At 33.2% G+C, this 20201-nt stretch overlaps 2 long non-coding RNA genes across 2 annotated transcripts; one reads left to right on the forward strand and one right to left on the reverse strand.

Annotated features, from left to right (window-relative positions):
* Positions 1-269: 269 nt before the first annotated feature.
* Positions 270-3004, forward strand: LOC110940169. The gene is made up of 4 exons (XR_002592865.2): positions 270-494; positions 1015-1100; positions 2480-2635; positions 2825-3004. It is a non-coding gene; the product is annotated as an uncharacterized LOC110940169 (long non-coding RNA).
* Positions 3005-13184: 10180 nt separating this feature from the next.
* On the reverse strand, positions 13185-15830 carry LOC118492312. Its single transcript, XR_004893152.1, has 3 exons — positions 15422-15830; positions 15193-15255; positions 13185-13203 (listed from the first exon to the last, which is right to left on the reverse strand). It is a non-coding gene; the product is annotated as an uncharacterized LOC118492312 (long non-coding RNA).
* Positions 15831-20201: the final 4371 nt, after the last annotated feature.

The raw sequence follows: 20201 nt of genomic DNA on the forward strand, positions 1-20201 counted from the left end.
AAAGGTCTGAGTTAACGGGACCTAAAATAAACTTAGTCGTAAATATCCCCGAAACCCGCTAAGTTAACTAGAAATGTATGGTTTAGTTAATAAGAGGGATTGTGGATTTAAAATAAGAAGGGTGTAACATCCCGAAAATACGCATTCTTAAATTTGTATTTAGTTACAAATAAAATTGGTAAAATAAACTAACCAGGATTGGCATTAACCTAGTTAAATAACAACTTATGAGTAGTTAAAATGTTAAAACAAAAGAAAAAAATGAAACTTGAGGGACTAAAGTTGTGTAAGTGAAAACTAGTAATAATAAAACAAAAAAAAAAATTAAAACACAACACTTGTTTGTGTTCTTGGGTTCGATCAGAAGGCAGGGGGCGACTTCATGCTCCCCAAAACCCTAGTTCACATCAAAAACCACCAATTGAAGGATCAAATCGAGTCCAAAACGAAAATCGAGCATATATTCGTGATCCCCATTGAAAGGAGATCATAAGGTATGTGAAAATTCATGAAAATCCTCTACTTGAAATTCTCATGAATTTGGGAAATCTGAAATTTGATGATGCATGTTTGTTAATTTGATAGAATAGGGATGATATAATGTCTAGGAGTAAAACCCTAGTCAATCACATGTTGAAATCATGCTTATTTCTTGTGAATTCACAATCACCATTGAAGGTGATAAGTGGGTGTAGTAGGAACATGTTAAACACTAGAATTTTAATTGTGGTTCTAGTGTAATTTGAGTTCTAGGAAGTAAATTCAGATTTTTGTTAATGTGAAAATTTATGTAAACATGCTTAGTTGATGTTAACCATGGCTAAATGACAAGTATTGAGCTTGTTAATAAATTGTGAGAAATTATGCCCGCAAGGTGTTTGTTAAAATGCCTAAGTGAATGTTATATGTTGAGATTACGAATGAAACGCGTAATTGCCTTGTTTGACTAAATACGTAAGGTGGAATAGTCGTGAATTGAAATGACTAATCTAACCACCTTGTGAATAATGATAGTTTGTCGCCTAACGAGCTAGGTGGAGGCTTGGAAAAGAAGCGGTCAAACGAATCAAGCACGAGAAGAAAACGTATTCGGATGCGAGGTAAGTAGAGCTTTTACATTATTTGCAAAGTTACTTAATTTCAAGTAATGATATGAATGCTACTAAGTGGTTGGTATATGATATTCCGACGCGATTCAATGAGAGTTGGAATGAGGGGAAAATGGTAAATTAGTCATGTAATGACGAATAATTAAAAACGGTTTTAAGTAAAACAAGTTCAAAGAAAACCGGGATAGGTAAAAGGGGTGAATTGGTAATTAAATACCATCTCAACACGGACAAATGGTCAATTAGACTAAATGGGTCAAATGGTGTGGATAACACCATTTGGCAATAACAATTGACAATCGCTTGTTGAGTTTTGTGATTTCAGGAGATAACATGTGTTGCGTTGCTTTAATTAGAAAATTTAAAGCAAGAAGTATGTAAACGGGTCAATACTATGATCCGAGCCAGGTACGCATACGTGAATTTATAGTTAAAAGTGCAAGAAGGTCTAACATCTAGCCGAAATCCTTCATTTCAAAATGAAGGACTAAATGTGACCAAAGAGCCCTTAATAGGTAAACAATGTAGACGACCCTTAGAGGTTGCCTAGAAACTTATATTATGAGTTTGAAACCCTTAGATGTGTATAAAAGTTCTAGGCAAAAACAATTGCGGGTCGAACGCCTAGAAATAGTTAATTGCGGAAAAATGACCAACCGATAGGTAAAATTGGGAAAAAGGGGTTCATATGTTAAATCCACCACAAAATAGTTGTGGTGGAATATTTCTAGTTAATTAGACATGGAAAATATTGTAGTATCAAAAGAAAAGCACAAGTTCTAGACCAAAATGCGTAAATACCCTTAACGGGTCGAAATAGAAGTATTAGCGAAACGAGTTAAGAATGTGTAATAACCCGTGATTTGAACCTTGTACAATAGGAAATAATCATAATATTATGTTTACGAAAGAAACAAGGGCCACAATCAAGTTTGTTAGATGAATTCATGAACGGGTCAAAATTTGGGTAAAAATGGTAATAAGCCGAAGACTTAAAAGTCTTAAATTTTTGTTAATTCGGATGTCGGATTTTAACTCTATATGATGGAGAATTAAATTAAGGACGCGTAGGAAAAAGAATTGTGTAAAACGGATTAAAAACGAGAGAGTTATGTCCGTTTCGGTAAGAACTAATGAAAAATAGACGTGCAGAGTTGACACGGGCGGGTGACTTTTTGACACGGCCGGGTGGCTGGGCTGTGAAAAATATATGTTAACTGACACGGCCGGGTGACTTTTTGACACGGCCGGGTGAAGGGGCTGAAAACAAAACAAAAATAACTTCTTGTTTTGTTACGTTAAGCACGGAACTTGTTTATACTCGATTATTAAAGTGTCAAAACTAATTATTTACATGGTTTTGACCGTAGGTGAAGATGGGATAAGCGGTTTGAAAGATACGAAAGTTTTCGTGCAAATAAACGGCAAAATAGGAAAGCTGGAATGCAGGGGCCACCGTAACTTACGGTGCCACCGTAAGTTACGGTGGAGCTGAAGGCTTTACGGCAGCCCCCTACTGATTTACAGTGGGGAAAGTCTTAAACAGAGACCACCGTAACTTACGGTGCCACCGTAAGTTACGGTGGAGGCCAGTTGGAAATCCAATGTTTTGGATCAAGAGATTATCCTTGGGATTTCTTTCCATTATCATTTATCTTGATTGGTACCGTTATTTAAAGTATCAAAACTAACTGTTGAGTTGGTTTTGAACACAGGTGTATGCTGAGAGCCCGGATGAAGATCAAGCGTCAAGCTCAATGAGGAACCGAACACATGTTTAATAAAGCTTCCGCAACGTTGTTGTGTCGTTATTCTAAACGGCGAATTAAATCACATTATGTATATCGCTCAAATTATAAAAGTTTTTAACAAGCCTGTATTTTCATTATAATTGTGATTGTAATTACATGATTATGTGTTTAAATTATACGTAAAATGTTAAATAATAACTAGGATGTTACAAGTTAGTAATCAGAGCTCAAGGTTAGAAGAATAAAGTGTTCGGTTCGAGGCTTGATCGCAAATCCGGTAAGTACAAGTATGTTAATAGTTTAGCATGCTAAAGTGTTGTAAACAACACATAGGGCTATCGTGTGATACACGTTACCCCAATTAAAATGATTGATATAGTTGACGAAAATACGCATGTTGACGCGTATAGTAGAAAAAGCCTTGTATTATAATACGAGCATCCTTTAATGTTGAAATTACTAACATTTGTATGTGTTTTAGTTGAAGGACACTCGCATATGAGGATAGCGAGAGCTTAACAAATTACGGATATGATAGAAGAACGGTCCAAAGTATGACAAGAGGAGCATGCTCACCAAGGACTAAATCGCGTAACGACCGCGAACAAAGTTAAAGGCAAGAAACGCCCGTCGGGGCAAGCATTACCAGGTGCACACTTTTAAAAATTTAATTGCACAAGTAGCAATATGCAACAAACACGTAAGTAATGACGGTTGCATACACATATGATAGAACTTAGAAAACCTGATTTCCAAGAGAAATTTAATAGAAAATGTGTCATTCACGATGATGATTAACAAATGAGTAACAAGATTTGTTCATATGGAAACTTGGATTGGGGTAATTATCCAAGTGGGAAACTCTCAATTTAATACTATTGAGAAAAGTAGCAATCACATTAACAAATGTGATTATATATTAGTTAAAAAAAAAACATTGTATATGTTCATGAATAAAACATGTAAATCAAATAACTGTTAAATGGTAACTAAATAAATGGTTGCCAATGAAAGTCCAGAATATAGAAAGATGAGAGGCGTCACTTACATGGGGTGTAGTGCGGAAATTATGAAAAGGTCATGTGTGTCATGTGTTGATCGCTTACTCTGGCCAAGTAAGCAGTGAACACATGATGTCATGAACTTTTTATGATGGACATACTTACATTCGATGTAGTAGGGACGGGGTGAATGGGACGAATTAAAAAGGTACCCAAATGAATCAAACAAATAAGATGTTTGATAGCAAACGTAAACGCAAGTCGGATGACGGGAGCGTATTACGTTAGAATAACGAGCCCGAGAGAAGGGACAAAGATTAAAGTAAATGGAAATACAGACCGACTAATAGGAATGCTAACGTATAAGGATAAAAGTTTGACTGTCACAGGTGATGAAATTCACATGGACAAGTCAAACGAATTGAATAAAGAATAAAGGACTTGATTGAATAAAAGCGATGGGTCTCGCTAAGACGACCAATTAAATTAAAATAACGTCTAAAACCATATAGAAATGGTTACTTGAAAAGGATCACGGTAAGGATACCCGATGAATGGGTAGGATTTGGAAAGAACGCGTAAACCAAGAGACGGGAACGCGAAACAGAAAGTCAAAAGACTTGGAATATGAGTCATGACTAAAAGACAATGAGAATTTGCAAACAGAAATGTTAATAACTACGCTCAACTATTTTAAAGTTGAACGGGTCAAATAAAGAACAGAGTTTGATGTTCACAAGTGATGAAATTTCACACGAACAAGTCAAACGAGATAAATAAAGTATAAAAACTTGGTAGTGCAAGTAAGCGCAAACCGAATAATGGAAGCGCGAAACATTAATGAACCTACGTGATGGCTCATAAAGGAATATACATAGGAAAAAACGCAAACTAGCGAAACAAAAAAAATGTTAAAAACATTAAAATAAAAGAACCCGGGTAATGGGACGTAAAGGGGTATAAGTATGAACCGGGTAACGGTAAGTGTATGGAAAAAAAAACCGACGTGTAAATCGAAGTTGGAAGTCGAGAAGTCGGAAAGATGATTCGAAAGAAAACAATGTAGCCTTAGACTACGGTCAAGGTCAAATGAAATCCAAAAAGTAAAGGTGAATAATTATAAACATAAAAAGGGGTGCCTTAACGCCATATGCGTATATAAACGTATACACATTTGAACAAAGACTAGAATAAAAGATGATCTACGGGATCATCATAACCTACGGGATATTAATTAGTGTAAAGGTCTACGGGGCCAAAATGACCCACGGGTCATGAATTGAAGCAAAAAGGGATCATAAGGGCCTCGCCTTAAAAAGGTGCAAAAATCTAAAGGAATAGCCTACAAGGCTGAGTAAAAGAACCTACGGGTCGGTGAGTTAAGTGTGGGAACTGATTTTAATTCCACGAATTAAATAATATCGGAAAAAAATGAATCCTCGGACTTAAAATTCCTAGGAGTAATAAAAGGACATAAGGCAAGGTGAAGAGAAAACGTTAAACTAAAATTTAGTTTTAGTAAGAAATGACGTTTAACAAATATATAAGTATTATGAGAGAAGTTAAGAAAAGGTTAATATTAAAAGATACAAGTCTTGACACGGATAGGCGCAAGACGATATATTCGAAAAGAGATATTTTCGAGAAATGAAAGGTTGATATAAATTAAACATGATGTGACCCGATCAGGGTCAAGAAATACAATGTGAAGTAGAATCACAATATAACCAAGCGAGCGGTAAAGAGTAACCGGACTAATAAGTCTAGTTAGTGAGACCGGTTAAGGTCATTTAAACAAATTTGGTTGCGTATAAGCAGAGGATTCGGTATAACTGAACCGAATAAATGAACTTGAAAACAAAAGAAATTGTAGTTAAAAAAATGAAATATTTCACTAAAGACCTTTAAACAGGTCAAGGAAACTGATTCACAAAGGGTTCGATAATATGGATATCGCTAAATTAACTAAGCTAGTAGAAATAACGAAATTACGTTATTTCAAGTTGCATTATGTCAAATGGGGCACGTAGATGTTTTGTAACCAAAAAGGTATTACCATAATTTTCTGGTAATACTAACAATCGATTAAAATATGAGCAATGCTCAATTGATTATTGAGAGCATATGCATGGAGTTAAACTCTATAAATTATGAAGGAAAAAGGTTTCGAGGACGAAACCTCTTTAAGGGGGGTAGACTTGTAACACCCCGAAAACGGGTTTGGTAATCAAACCCCGTTAATACTAAAAGACGGGTAAAGTACCATTAGTAATAAAATTTACCCGGTGAATATTAGGAATTTTAAGTAAATAAACCTAATATTTAATAAAAAGATAAATAAAGGTCTATGGATAAATAAAGTTTATAAAAGGTCTGAGTTAACGGGACCTAAAATAAACTTAGTCGTAAATATCCCCGAAACCCGCTAAGTTAACTAGAAATGTATGGTTTAGTTAATAAGAGGGATTGTGGATTTAAAATAAGAAGGGTGTAACATCCCGAAAATACGCATTCTTAAATTTGTATTTAGTTACAAATAAAATTGGTAAAATAAACTAACCAGGATTGGCATTAACCTAGTTAAATGACAACTTATGAGTAGTTAAAATGTTAAAACAAAAGAAAAAAATGAAACTTGAGGGACTAAAGTTGTGTAAGTGAAAACTAGTAATAATAAAACAAAAAAAAATTAAAACACAACACTTGTTTGTGTTGTTGGGTTCGATCAGAAGGCAGGGGGCGACTTCAAGCTCCCCAAAACCCTAGTTCACATCAAAAACCACCAATTGAAGGATCAAATCGAGTCCAAAACGAAAATCGAGCATATATTCGTGATCCCCATTGAAAGGAGATCATAAGGTATGTGAAAATTCATGAAAATCCTCTACTTGAAATTCTCATGAATTTGGGAAATCTGAAATTTGATGATGCATGTTTGTTAATTTGATAGAATAGGGATGATATAATGTCTAGGAGTAAAACCCTAGTCAATCACATGTTGAAATCATGCTTATTTCTTGTGAATTCACAATCACCATTGAAGGTGATAAGTGGGTGTAGTAGGAACATGTTAAACACTAGAATTTTAATTGTGGTTCTAGTGTAATTTGAGTTCTAGGAAGTAAATTCAGATTTTTGTTAATGTGAAAATTTATGTAAACATGCTTAGTTGATGTTAACCATGGCTAAATGACAAGTATTGAGCTTGTTAATAAATTGTGAGAAATTATGCCCGCAAGGTGTTTGTTAAAATGCCTAAGTGAATGTTATATGTTGAGATTACGAATGAAACGCGTAATTGCCTTGTTTGACTAAATACGTAAGGTGGAATAGTCGTGAATTGAAATGACTAATCTAACCACCTTGTGAATAATGATAGTTTGTCGCCTAACGAGCTAGGTGGAGGCTTGGAAAAGAAGCGGTCAAACGAATCAAGCACGAGAAGAAAACGTATTCGGATGCGAGGTAAGTAGAGCTTTTACATTATTTGCAAAGTTACTTAATTTCAAGTAATGATATGAATGCTACTAAGTGGTTGGTATATGATATTCCGACGCGATTCAATGAGAGTTGGAATGAGGGGAAAATGGTAAATTAGTCATGTAATGACGAATAATTAAAAACGGTTTTAAGTAAAACAAGTTCAAAGAAAACCGGGATAGGTAAAAGGGGTGAATTGGTAATTAAATACCATCTCAACACGGACAAATGGTCAATTAGACTAAATGGGTCAAATGGTGTGGATAACACCATTTGGCAATAACAATTGACAATCGCTTGTTGAGTTTTGTGATTTCAGGAAATAACATGTGTTGCGTTGCTTTAATTAGAAAATTTAAAGCAAGAAGTATGTAAACGGGTCAATACTATGATCCGAGCCAGGTACGCATACGTGAATTTATAGTTAAAAGTGCAAGAAGGTCTAACATCTAGCCGAAATCCTTCATTTCAAAATGAAGGACTAAATGTGACCAAAGAGCCCTTAATAGGTAAACAATGTAGACGACCCTTAGAGGTTGCCTAGAAACTTATATTATGAGTTTGAAACCCTTAGATGTGTATAAAAGTTCTAGGCAAAAACAATTGCGGGTCGAACGCCTAGAAATAGTTAATTGCGGAAAAATGACCAACCGATAGGTAAAATTGGGAAAAAGGGGTTCATATGTTAAATCCACCACAAAATAGTTGTGGTGGAATATTTCTAGTTAATTAGACATGGAAAATATTGTAGTATCAAAAGAAAAGCACAAGTTCTAGGGGTGTGACAATTTATTCAGTTGAAATAAATCTATCTCTTTGCTTCCGCTGTGCATTTATATGTTGTGTTGTTTGACTATGATGATATCAATTACGTCACGATATTCCCCACCGGGCCCACCGGTGACACGTGGAAAATAGGGGTGTGACAATTTTTATAAAAACTAATTAAACTATTTTTGTTGATTTTTAGTGTTCTAATTTTATATTTAATTGAAAAGAATAAATGAAAAATATAGATTACGTAAAAATACAAGGGATAAAGAAAAGAATAAATTGCATAAATCAACATTTATGTTATACCTAAACTGCACTTCATATCTTTAATTATGATATCGGCAAAACCCAACCTTTATGTTCATGTTTTGTAACGTTCTACAACCTTTACAACTAACGTCATACAAAAACTCAATTAAGTTTTGCATGTGAGGGTACTATTGTCTTTGATTACATATAGGGTTGATTTGTGCAAAAAAATGTTATTTATAACGTAAAGGTTGATTTTTGCAAAAAAAATGTTATTATATATATAGTAAGGTATTTTTTTTTGCAAAAACATTATTATTTGTTAATAATTATATATTTATATATATAAAAAATTAGTTTTAAATTTATTTAAAAAAATTGATTTCAATATTTTTATAAAGTAAATAATAATGACAATATAAATTACTTTTGATATAAAGTATAAATAAAAACAAATTCTTTTAAAATAAAGTTATTGTAATATCTGGATAATTTTTATAATTATAACGGATGTTTTAAAACTACTCAAACTAAAAGGTATTTTTTATGTATATGTAAGTATGTTTTTCATTAATGAATATGCATATTACTACACTAGTACCAGATCTTTATTCTCTCTTCCTCTCAAACCCTAGATTCACTGTCTTCTCCTTCCCGCTTTCTCCTCTCAACCAAGTTCTCTGTTTCATCAGGTTGCGATTTTAGTTTATGTGGGATCCGAGATAGCAAATGGATACATAGTTTTCTTTTTTACACCGATCAAAAAACGCTACCTTTACCTTTCTTCTTCAATAGCATGCAAAGATTCCCCAAAAACCTACCGATTCACTGCAAGTATGTTGAGTAATTACTCAATATATTCTTCTAATCATCACTTATGGTTCTGGCGACGACGGTGACTTCAAAAACGAACCCCGACTTTAATATTGACATCATATTGATCATCATATATTTTGGATGTTATGTACATGAAAGTTTTGAGATGTGTGTTCGGTTAACGTTGACTGAAAAGATATCACTTATTACCTGTCCCTTTATTATGCTTATAAAGATTAAAAGGGTTTTTTTGTTAGTCAACTTTAATTTTATACAACTTTACATGCAAAAAAATGTGTTTTTGAAGTATATTATCGCTCATAAATATCTCTTATTATGCAATACGAGATTCACTAATCTTTATGTTTGTTTGTTTGTCTGGCTTTCTTATTTATTATGTCTTAGGCCACCTAATGTTCCTGAAGGAGCTCATGTTTAGTGGAAGATTGAGATCATATCCACATGTTTATCACCATACAAGTAAATGTTGTGCTAAGAGTTGGTCGTGTAATAAAACGATGCATAAGAGATATAAAAGGTATTGTCTCAACGTTAATAAACCCAGATGGATGCTTCTTAATGTTAACATTGCATACTATATATCTTTTATTTTGAGTATATTTTATTCTTTATTTAGGAATTGTTATTTGTTAACCGAGTTACCTAGTGTTATTCGTCACGCATTATTCATTTTTTAAAGTATATATACAATTGTGTTGATTATAAAATTTAAATATCCGAACCCATCAGTATTCACGGGTGATAACCTAGTTCTAAATATATAATATGCAAATAATAAAAATACAATTTAAAAATATATATGCAGTTTAAGACATTCTATTATTTCCTATTGCATTTTTATCTGTACTATTTACATATTATACATTTAGAATTTGTTTACTGAAATTTATTAAAGATTTTTTTAAACGTCAAATTAATTTATTAGTTTCTTTTATAGATATAAATTTGTCTAATATTTTGATTTTATAAACACATACTTACGTATACATAAAAAATACCTTTAAATTTGAGTAGTTTTAAAACATCCGTTATAATATATATAATTATAAAAATATTCCGATATTACAATAACTTTATTTTAAAAGAATTTGTGCTTTAGTTATACTTTATATAAAAAGTAATTTATCTTGTTATGATTATTAACTTTATAAAAATATTAAAATCAGAATTTTTATAAAATAAATTTAAAACTATTTTTATATATGTTTATAAATATAAATATATAATTATTAACAAATAATAATGTTTTTGCAAAAAAAATATTTTACTATATATATAATAACATTTTGCACAAATCAACCTTATGTTATAAATAATCTTCTTGCACAAATCAACCTTTATGTTATAAAAGACCATAGTACCCTCAGATGCAAAGTATAAGTATGTGAGTTAACTTAACTGAGTTTTTGGACGATGTTAGTTGTAAAGATTATAGAATGTTACAAAACATGAACATAAAGGTTGGGTTTGCCGATTTCATAGTAAAAGGTATGAAGTGCAGTTTAAGTATAACATAAATGCTGCAATTTTATCTAAAGAAAAGTATCCAAATATGTAAATATTTTTCAAACTACCCAAATGGGTAAATATATTTTTGTATCTACACTAGTTTCATAAAAAATACCCATTTAAAGGGGTTCCTTACATAATGGATTATCAAAATCTATTACTCATAACTACTTTAAAAGATCATTATATATACAATTCAGTATTACATGTATTAGATTTTAAGTTCCTATGTCTTACATGGATTGTCTCACAATGAATTATATTACTTAATAGTATTAACATAAACTTTTAAATGAAAGAAACGTTTGTCACTAACATAAATATTAAATTACAATGAATTGAAAGAAATGAATACGTGCAGATGGGTCTAGTACATGTGTAGATCCAAAGAAAATAAGAAATACTTCTAGTCCTCTTATTAAACCAGAAATCTCTATAATAACCTAATAAAAATTATATAACAACTTGCTAAAAAAAACTTATTATACTTGATCCATGTTCATTACCTTCAATTTCAAAAGGAAACGTAATATGAGTTGAATTAATATCCAAAATACCTCATCTTTACCTATATAAAAGTTAATAGGTTAAGTAACATCCATTCATCAATCACACATATATAGTCAAACTAGGTTATTCCCCGGGTAGATACCCGGGTAGGAAAATTTAAATTACAATCAAAAACAACAATAATATACGGTTCAATAGTCATCAACACACCCTTAAATCTTTTTTATGAATATGTGTGTTGAGAAATGATATGTTTTTAATTTTTTTTTGAAAAAATACATTTAAACATAAACCTTGAAATAAAAGAAACGTTCCGTTACTTATGTAGATATTAAATTACATTAAACTGAAAAATGTAGCTCACAATCATGAATTTCTCAACTAATTCGTGTACATATAAAAATTATTCTAAGGTTCTTAATACACGATATTTTTCTAAGCAAAATAAAGATACCTTGGATGTGGATCACACTTGATAAATTTGTGAGGACAAGTGATAATCCTATATGTAAAAGATATTCTTCATCAACCTCTATAAACATGCATAAACCTCACAGTAAGGGTTTTAAATCAATTAATTTTGGAGGACCGATTCTTTAAAGAACCTTTCATAAAACAGCTGAATACAATCAACGATCCTCCATACATAACATATAAAAATAAAATTAATGTATATTTCATTTGCAATTTTCCCAGTATAATCCGAGAAGGCCATAGCATTTCTCAAGTTGATTAGTTTAGTAAAAAATTTCTTATAAAACAGACTCCGTAATCTATACGAACACACTGACACGTGTATAACACATAAAAATAAACCTCATATATTTTTCATTTGCAACTTTCCCAATATAATCAAAAGACGCCAGTAGCGTTTCTAAGGTAATTATAATTAGTTAAATCAAGTGTTGTCGAGGCGTGCTATTAGGTACTTCATCTTAGGCTAAGCATCGTCATCTTCATCTTAGGCAAAATAGCCCTGCATACATTCAGTTGTCATGGGTACTTGCATCATTTTCAGATAGAACTTATAAAAAAAACCAAAATCATCCGACTTATAGTTAAATGGATCGAGTTAAGGTGATAAAAGGCATGTACCTTAAGTCTTTTCTTTAGCAGGTCCTTTAGCAGTTGCATTTAAGATGACTATCGCCTCGGCGAAGACGCTTACAAAGTGAGGGCCCAAGATAAGCAAGGCGCACGACATAAACATACCACTTTAGCTGTTCTAGGGTAGTTTATACTTGTTAAAGTCGATTCCATGCCATTTTTAATTGTTTCAAACCAGCTTTAGATCTTCTTACCAATGAATCGACGGTTTGAGATTTGACGTTTGCACTATGAAGCTATCAAATAAAGGAAAAAAAAGCCGGATTGTTTTCACTAATTAGTTATGTTTCAAGAATAAAGAACATTAAAACTACCTAAAACAATAGGTTGTGTTACTGATATATTGTAGTCCCAATTATGCAACTCAAAATTTCAAAAATAGGAGATTCAAATTTTGAATAATATAAAATACTTACTGGTCGAATTAATATCTGGAATATATATCTGCCCAAGAAATTTACTTGTTTTATGAACAACCTTCACTCTTGGATAACAACCAAGCGCATTTGCGCTTTATTATCGAAAATGTTTCAGAAATAGTTGCCTAACTTGCGACAATAGCAGCTAGTGTAGCTATGATAAACAACTGCCAATATATAAGTATAATCACGTAAAAATGATATCTTTATTTTTAAAATAATACATATTTAGGCAATATGAACCTGGGATAGAGCGGTAAAACGCATCCGACACATGATCCTTGTTGTCATGACGCAGGCTGCTTGTCCAGAATAAGCTAGAAGAAGTCATGGAAATACAACAACCGTAAATGCCAGCTGGAATGCTAACACTGGAAAATGTGCCAGGTCAGCAAAAAGTGCCCCTGTCCCGGCAATATTTCATAGCAATCATAACCGAGTGAAACTTCAATAAAGACTTAAGAATGCATATACATTTACATTTAGAGTAGAGAAAGATGATATGTTTGTTATATTGAGCATGATCCCGCCAAGTAACCTTTTTGCAAAATACATTATAACTCATAATAATTAACACCCTCTTGCCCCATTCATATTCACAATGAAAAAGATAAAGGTACTGTAAATCTTCAAAAGCATTTCTTTAGATCAAACAATCTGATTAAAAGACAGAAATACAAAGATACCTCATATGGCTGACTGGAAAGAGGAATTGACACTACACTTCAACCTCTGCAATTATACATTGTGAACATTCAGTCACTTCCAAAATTACCTAACCCTAAATACGATGTAGTTATTAACGTGGTGACAAAAATCAATAAATCCCAATGGGGTTTTGATCTAAAAGGCGAAGCAAGCAGAGTAGCAGATGAAATACCCAAAGAAGCAAACGAAAAGCCTAACACAAACCAAATAATAAGCTGAAACCCATTTTGAAAAACTCACTAACGTGATGCTTCTTCCACTAAGCAAGAAATCAATGAAGAAAAATGCATTCGTATAAGGCTTCGGTCAGGGATTCGATTGGTAAGAAGGTAGGAATGCGGTAGAAGGGAAGAAGCCATGCGCTAGCAACGACACCGGTTAGGGTTTCGATTGGTAAAAAAAGCAAGACAGTCAGATAATCCATGGATACCAATTTTCAAATCTGGTGAAGCATGAGTTGTTGAACGTGATTGGTAAAAAAAGCCAGACACCGATTAGGGGGTTTCGATTGGTAAAAAAAGAAGCTATGCACTAGCAACGACACCGATTATTTAAGTACCCCACCTCTGAGTTCCAACAGTGTACATTAGATATAGTATCTTCAAAGGTATCACCCATTACCATTACTCTTAAAGCCTCTACAACCTAAACAATTCAGTAGTAAAGGTTCCAAAAGACGCTAAAAAACACAGATAGTGCAACTACATTGCGGAAACTGGAGAGGGCGACTCTTTGAGAAGTTCACAACCCAACCCACCAGCACCCACAACCAATATACACACTTAATCTTTAAGATCGTACCTCAGCTTCACAAAATCAGACCAAGTTAGCAGCAACAAAAATAATAATAATATTGGAACATAATATGTTATTGGAGTTACTTGGGTGCCTGGTTCAAAAACGGGTTCGAGCAGATGCCCGGCCCTTAAGAGAAGCTTATGAAGGTCCCTTGTTCTTGATCTGACCTCTGCCATTCGATACCTCTTTCTGCCTTCCCTTCCCTTCATCTCTTTCTGTATACTCTTTATTCTCTAACCACTGTTATTATATGAACACCACCCACAATACACTCCAAGGATCCAACATAACCACCTGCAACAAATACACACATATCTCATAAGCACTATTAACAATAAAAAGGTTCAATAATTAAAAAAAAAAGGTAAACACTATACAAATTTAATATAATGTAACTAACCATTCTACACATTGAGATAAACCTTTAAAGCAATCTTCTGCTAAAAAATAAAAAAAAAAATCAATTCAAGTAGAATAAAATTGTCGAACAAACCTGCACAAAATTCAACAAATCACATATAAACACAAATTGTCAGCCAATGAACCTGCACAAAATTCAAGATTTCACTTACAAGCATAAATTGTCAGGGAACGAACCTGCACAAACAGGTTATATAAAACCCTAATTGGTTTAAAAGGTACAAAATAGACATAGGAAATTTCAATAATTCAATATGCATGTATACCTTAGTAGCACGATCAGGAACACTTCGAATAATTCTTAATGTACCAATGATCAATCAATGTTGTCATTCAGATTTACCAGAACTGTTTCAATGAAGACATAAAAAAAATTATTCCTAAATCCACTACTGATTGCTCATATACAGATATGAAGTATAGAGTGCTATGTAAAAGAAAACATAAAAAAGTGTATTTATTTTCATGTATTATTAGATACTATTATAGAAACACAACTTCACTTCAGGTTAATACTTACACAATAAACTTCGCCTGCTTGAAGAACCACCTAACTCACTGTCTTTGTTCCATCGCAAGCGACCTAAAGAATAATCCAACCATTGTAGGAATTGAAACGGGTCGAATTGACCAACAATGTTAATGGTCTAAAATAATAAGGCATGCCAAAAATCTAATTAAAGGTTGCCTTTTTAGTACCAATTAGAGCATCCTCAATTGCAATTAAAGAAACTATAAAAAAAATTCACCTCACTATGCCTTTTTTCAACCAGATCAGCACCACTCTCCCCACGACTACCAGCATCTCCGAAATAGACATTGGAGGTCAAGTGCATGTCCCACTGCTCCTCTAAATAAAGATCTTTTTTATACGAACCATGAATTCCTAAATAAACAAAAAGTGAGATGAAACAATTTTAAAAAGAAACACGTCTTCCTGCTGTATACTATCCAGATTTAGTTCAGCATTTGTAACCATCATTGAGCATGAATATGGCGAAATCAATTAATGGAAATACAAAGAAGGAAGAATGGGATTAAAAAGAATTGAAATAAAAACTTTATAATATTTGATTTCTGTAGTGGTTTATTTTCTTGTGGGTCTACATTTCCAGCAACATCTTCTTCACTCGATTCGCTTCTTCCATGGTTGACATCATCATTGTGACAACCCGCAAATTCGTGCCAACATCCTTACGCGCTCGAATCTCGCACACATGGTGATCTTATGTTTTAGACTTATTTTTTTTATTGGTTCGTCATATGCATCGCAATGTCTATTCGTGACACATTTTGCATTTGGTAATTTTTAGAAATTACCGGGTCACACACGAGTTAACCTGACACGCATGAACATTGGTGATACTTGTCCAAGTACTTGGGAAATCACTCTATAGTATTATTATGTGTTTAATACTATAAATATATATTTAGATATATATTTGTTGTTATTTTAATTTTTTTTGTCGCATAAATTGTAAATTATATTTATGATATACGGATAGTGCGACACAAATACAAACTTATAAAAATATATTTTTATGCACCCAACGCATTCATATTTTTTATTGTGATTTTATTTATATATTATCAAAAACGAGTAACTAGTGGGTATAAGTAAGCGGGTATTTTATACGCCACAACACAAAAAAAAAAATCACAAAGGTTGCAAAACACTCATATCTCTATCTCTACGATAACATACATTCATATTTTTACTTTTGCCATTTTTCTATGATAAGTACAACCTGCCATTTAACAATGCTTGAGCCCATGCTTTTTCTAACAACTTGAGTGTAGTGAAAAGCAAAAAGATCTTTGCTTCTTCTACATCCCAATCGGCCATACCCTTTTAATATATCAATCATTGATTTTTTTTTTAATCTCCATATCTATCATTCGTATATAGCCAATCACTTGAAGCATACAACAACTTTGCACCACCAAGGAGACCCACTCACTCGCACACACTAAAATTTAAACATAAATTTCAAGAGTTCAAGCTTCTAGTTCAAGATTTTAAGATCAATTTTTCAAACCCTTCTCCTTATTTGCTTATGGTAAGTAAACTACTTAAAATCATTCAGGTTTTGCTAAACTCTCCTATATATAAGATCACCCACCTAGGCTCATGGATTAAAGGTTCTAAAGTTTTTAAAGATCATGGTTAAAGGTTTAGTTTTCACTTGAAACAAAAAAAAGATACATGTTTTTTTTAGTATATTTCATGGAAATATGGACTAAGAATATATATAAATCATGATTCCATTCTTGTTATATAAATTATTTTCATGTTGGTTTATCATGATTTTTTTTTCTAAAATCTCTCTTAAAAAGCAACAAGTTTAATTTTAGTAAACTTGCAGTTCATGAACATAAACATATATATTTAGATAAATATGCAAAAAAATATATATATCTGTAAATGGAGTTCTTGATGTTCATGGTTTAGTGGTTAGTTTTATATCTAATTATGTTAAGAGATTTTAATATTGCAAGGTTTATACAACTTTTATGATTGTTTTTATAGTGTATTTCAAGTTATGAGTCATATGTTTTAAGATGTTACTATGTTCAAGTAAATATATACTGGGGTTGTAAACCTTCGAATAAAGTTAGGTTGGTTACAAAATATTATGTGTTAATATAAATTCTATGGAAATCCCAAGTAAAAATACAACCAAGTTTGTTTTACAAGGGCATTTCACTCTACGTATGTACTTAATAGATTTTTGTGTAAAAATAATTAAGTATATTTTTACATGTTTTGATAGGTTATTTCAGTTGTTGTTATGCAAATTCATGTCTTTATTGTGACTTTCAAATTAAAAGTATAAATAACTATATTTTTGCGTAAAATTACTATGTTAGACAAAAATTTGACAAAACTTAAAATATGTTTCTCGGTTAGTTTCGTACACGTATACTTAGTATTATATCACTTATAGTTTGTGAAATCAAAACATTTCTGAAACAAAAAAAAAATATTGCTATTGAGTCTAGCTAGTTGGGTGAACTTATTACTTAAACGTACATGATAGACATGTCTCATAGACCCTAAGGTATCCTTTGTGTTTAGGGGCACGAGTAGGTCACATATCATATTTCGGGCTTTTCTATATGCTAGCATTTGCACAGACTTCAAGGTGAGTTCATAACCCCCACTTTTTACTGTTTTACATTTTTTATAAATGTTTTCGGGGGTGGAAAGACATGCAAGTTTTGCAAAAATAAACAACTTTTCGATGAACGAAAACTCATATTTCTAAACCGTGTTGCGAATGAAATTCAAGGAACTTAAATGGTTTACGAATGGTTTCGATCAAACATACCGGTTTTACAAAACACATCCGTATATTTACGAAACGTGCATGATTTTCTAATGGGTACGGGCGACACAGTCGAGGGTATTCGACACAGTCGAGGTGATTTGACACAGTCGAGGGTATTCGACACAGTCGAGGGGATTCCACACGGTCGAGGTGATTCGACACAGTCGACATGATTCACACAGTCGAGATGATTCGACACAGTCGACGTGATTCACACAGTCGAGGGGATTCGACACAGTCGAGGTGATTCGACACTAAAAACCGTCTACACGGGTTGAGTACATCCTATGTCGCCGCATACGTTAATGTCCTCGCGAAACATTAACGATCAACCTGTTCATAGACGCTTTACATACCCATTTACAACACTAAAACTTTCATATATTCATAAGATTCATTTGATGGAAACTCACAATTACATGAATTACAAATTTTGTAACGTTTTTCAAGTTATACCTAAGTAAGAGGAAGCGCTGATCCTGCTTACGAAGGTTCGTCTGGGCTCGGCCCATTCTCTCTCGTGCAATGCACCAACACTCTCGTGGGCTAGACTCACAGTTCTCATATATCATGCCAAGAAAATGATTTTACTATATTTTCTCAACAACTTTAAGCCGGTTACCAAAAAGATTTATTTTATATCTTTTCAAAGCAAACTATGAACTCGCTCAACTTTATGTTGACTTTTTCGCATGTTCTTTCTCAGGTTGAATTTTTCAAAACTATGGAATGGTTAGAATAGGAGAACCCATGGGAATTCGAGTACTTAGCGGCGTTCTTTTTCTAGAAGTCTTAGCTTATTTGCTTCCGCTGTGCAATGAAGATACCGGTCCAGTCACGCCAGCTCTGATTTTTCGGGGTGTGACAGATTGGTATCAGAGCCATAGGTTTCAGCGAATTAGGTTTCTGTAGAGATACCTAGGCTTTAACCTCACTACCCTCTTGGGACTTAGATTATTAAGACTTAAATACATACAGAACGCCTAGGACTCGAATATGGGTTTCCAACCATTGCCGAAAACAATGAGTCAACAGTTTTGGTTTAAAAAAAAATACACTAGTGTTGAGTTGATACACGATACACGAAACGATTACATACAGTAAGCAAAACCTTGAGGGTTTTGATAACATGCATCTAGGACCTTTGGAGAAATTATGTCAAAATCCATTAAAGGTCATTATGTAGGAACTACGACTATTAACTCGGGCAAACGGCATCATATTATGTCGTCTATGCTATTTCACTTACCCGAGCAGGTAACCTACGTGGAACGAAACGCTAGGGCGCGAATATACGTGAAACTTAAACTATACGTCGGCGGACGATTAAATACATCACACACGACTTTCGAGGCAAGGCCTTTGGAAAACACAAATGGACACGACAACAACGATGCTACTCCCGTCAGCGGGAGAAACAACAACCGAAATGCGGTACTTTGCCACGTGATCCTGTAAATGACATGAGTCACGCTGAGTTACGTTAAAACAAGATTTCACAACAGTCGATACTTAGTCTGAAGAGACATACAATAGTTGGCGCTGCAAAAGAAGTCACATGTCTTCGCATTCCCCCTACTTCATTCATGGCGATTATGCTACGTACAACATTCTATGGTAATGTCACATAACAACCAATCATCACGTGAACTTCCAGGTAAAGTCCTTAAATTTCTTCTGCTAAAATTTCGACTTCTTGCATATAGTGAGTAGATTTTTGCATTTCTACTCCGCCTAATGGTCATTGCATCACGAAGATTTTATTTCATGATAGCGAACACTCATTTGCTTATTTCTTGACAAATTCGTACACAGGCATTGTTTGCTAGGCATGTGTTTCACTTCGAATGGTTGTTTGTCAACATCTCATATATCATTTCGCTATACTAAATCTTTGCATTGTATTCTAGACGACCTGTATTATTGCAAAATGTTGACTCCTTGGTATCGAGTCAACAAATTTCTTGGAAAGCTCATTTTCTTTTGGAGTGGCATACATGGTTTTTCGTTGTGGCCATGTCGAAACTTTCTTATTAATACATGAATTCGTTGTTGAACTACGCCTAAATCAAGTTCAATTGGTTGAACTTGCTCCTAATATTTATTCGATTCATGATTCCATATGATGGATTGAGGCCATCATATTCGAAATAATCCCAGCAAGCACTTCATTTGCTTTGAACCATAACATGCTTGT

This window comes from Helianthus annuus, chromosome 5 (genome assembly GCF_002127325.2).
Source record: "Helianthus annuus cultivar XRQ/B chromosome 5, HanXRQr2.0-SUNRISE, whole genome shotgun sequence".
NCBI lineage: Eukaryota > Viridiplantae > Streptophyta > Magnoliopsida > Asterales > Asteraceae > Helianthus > Helianthus annuus.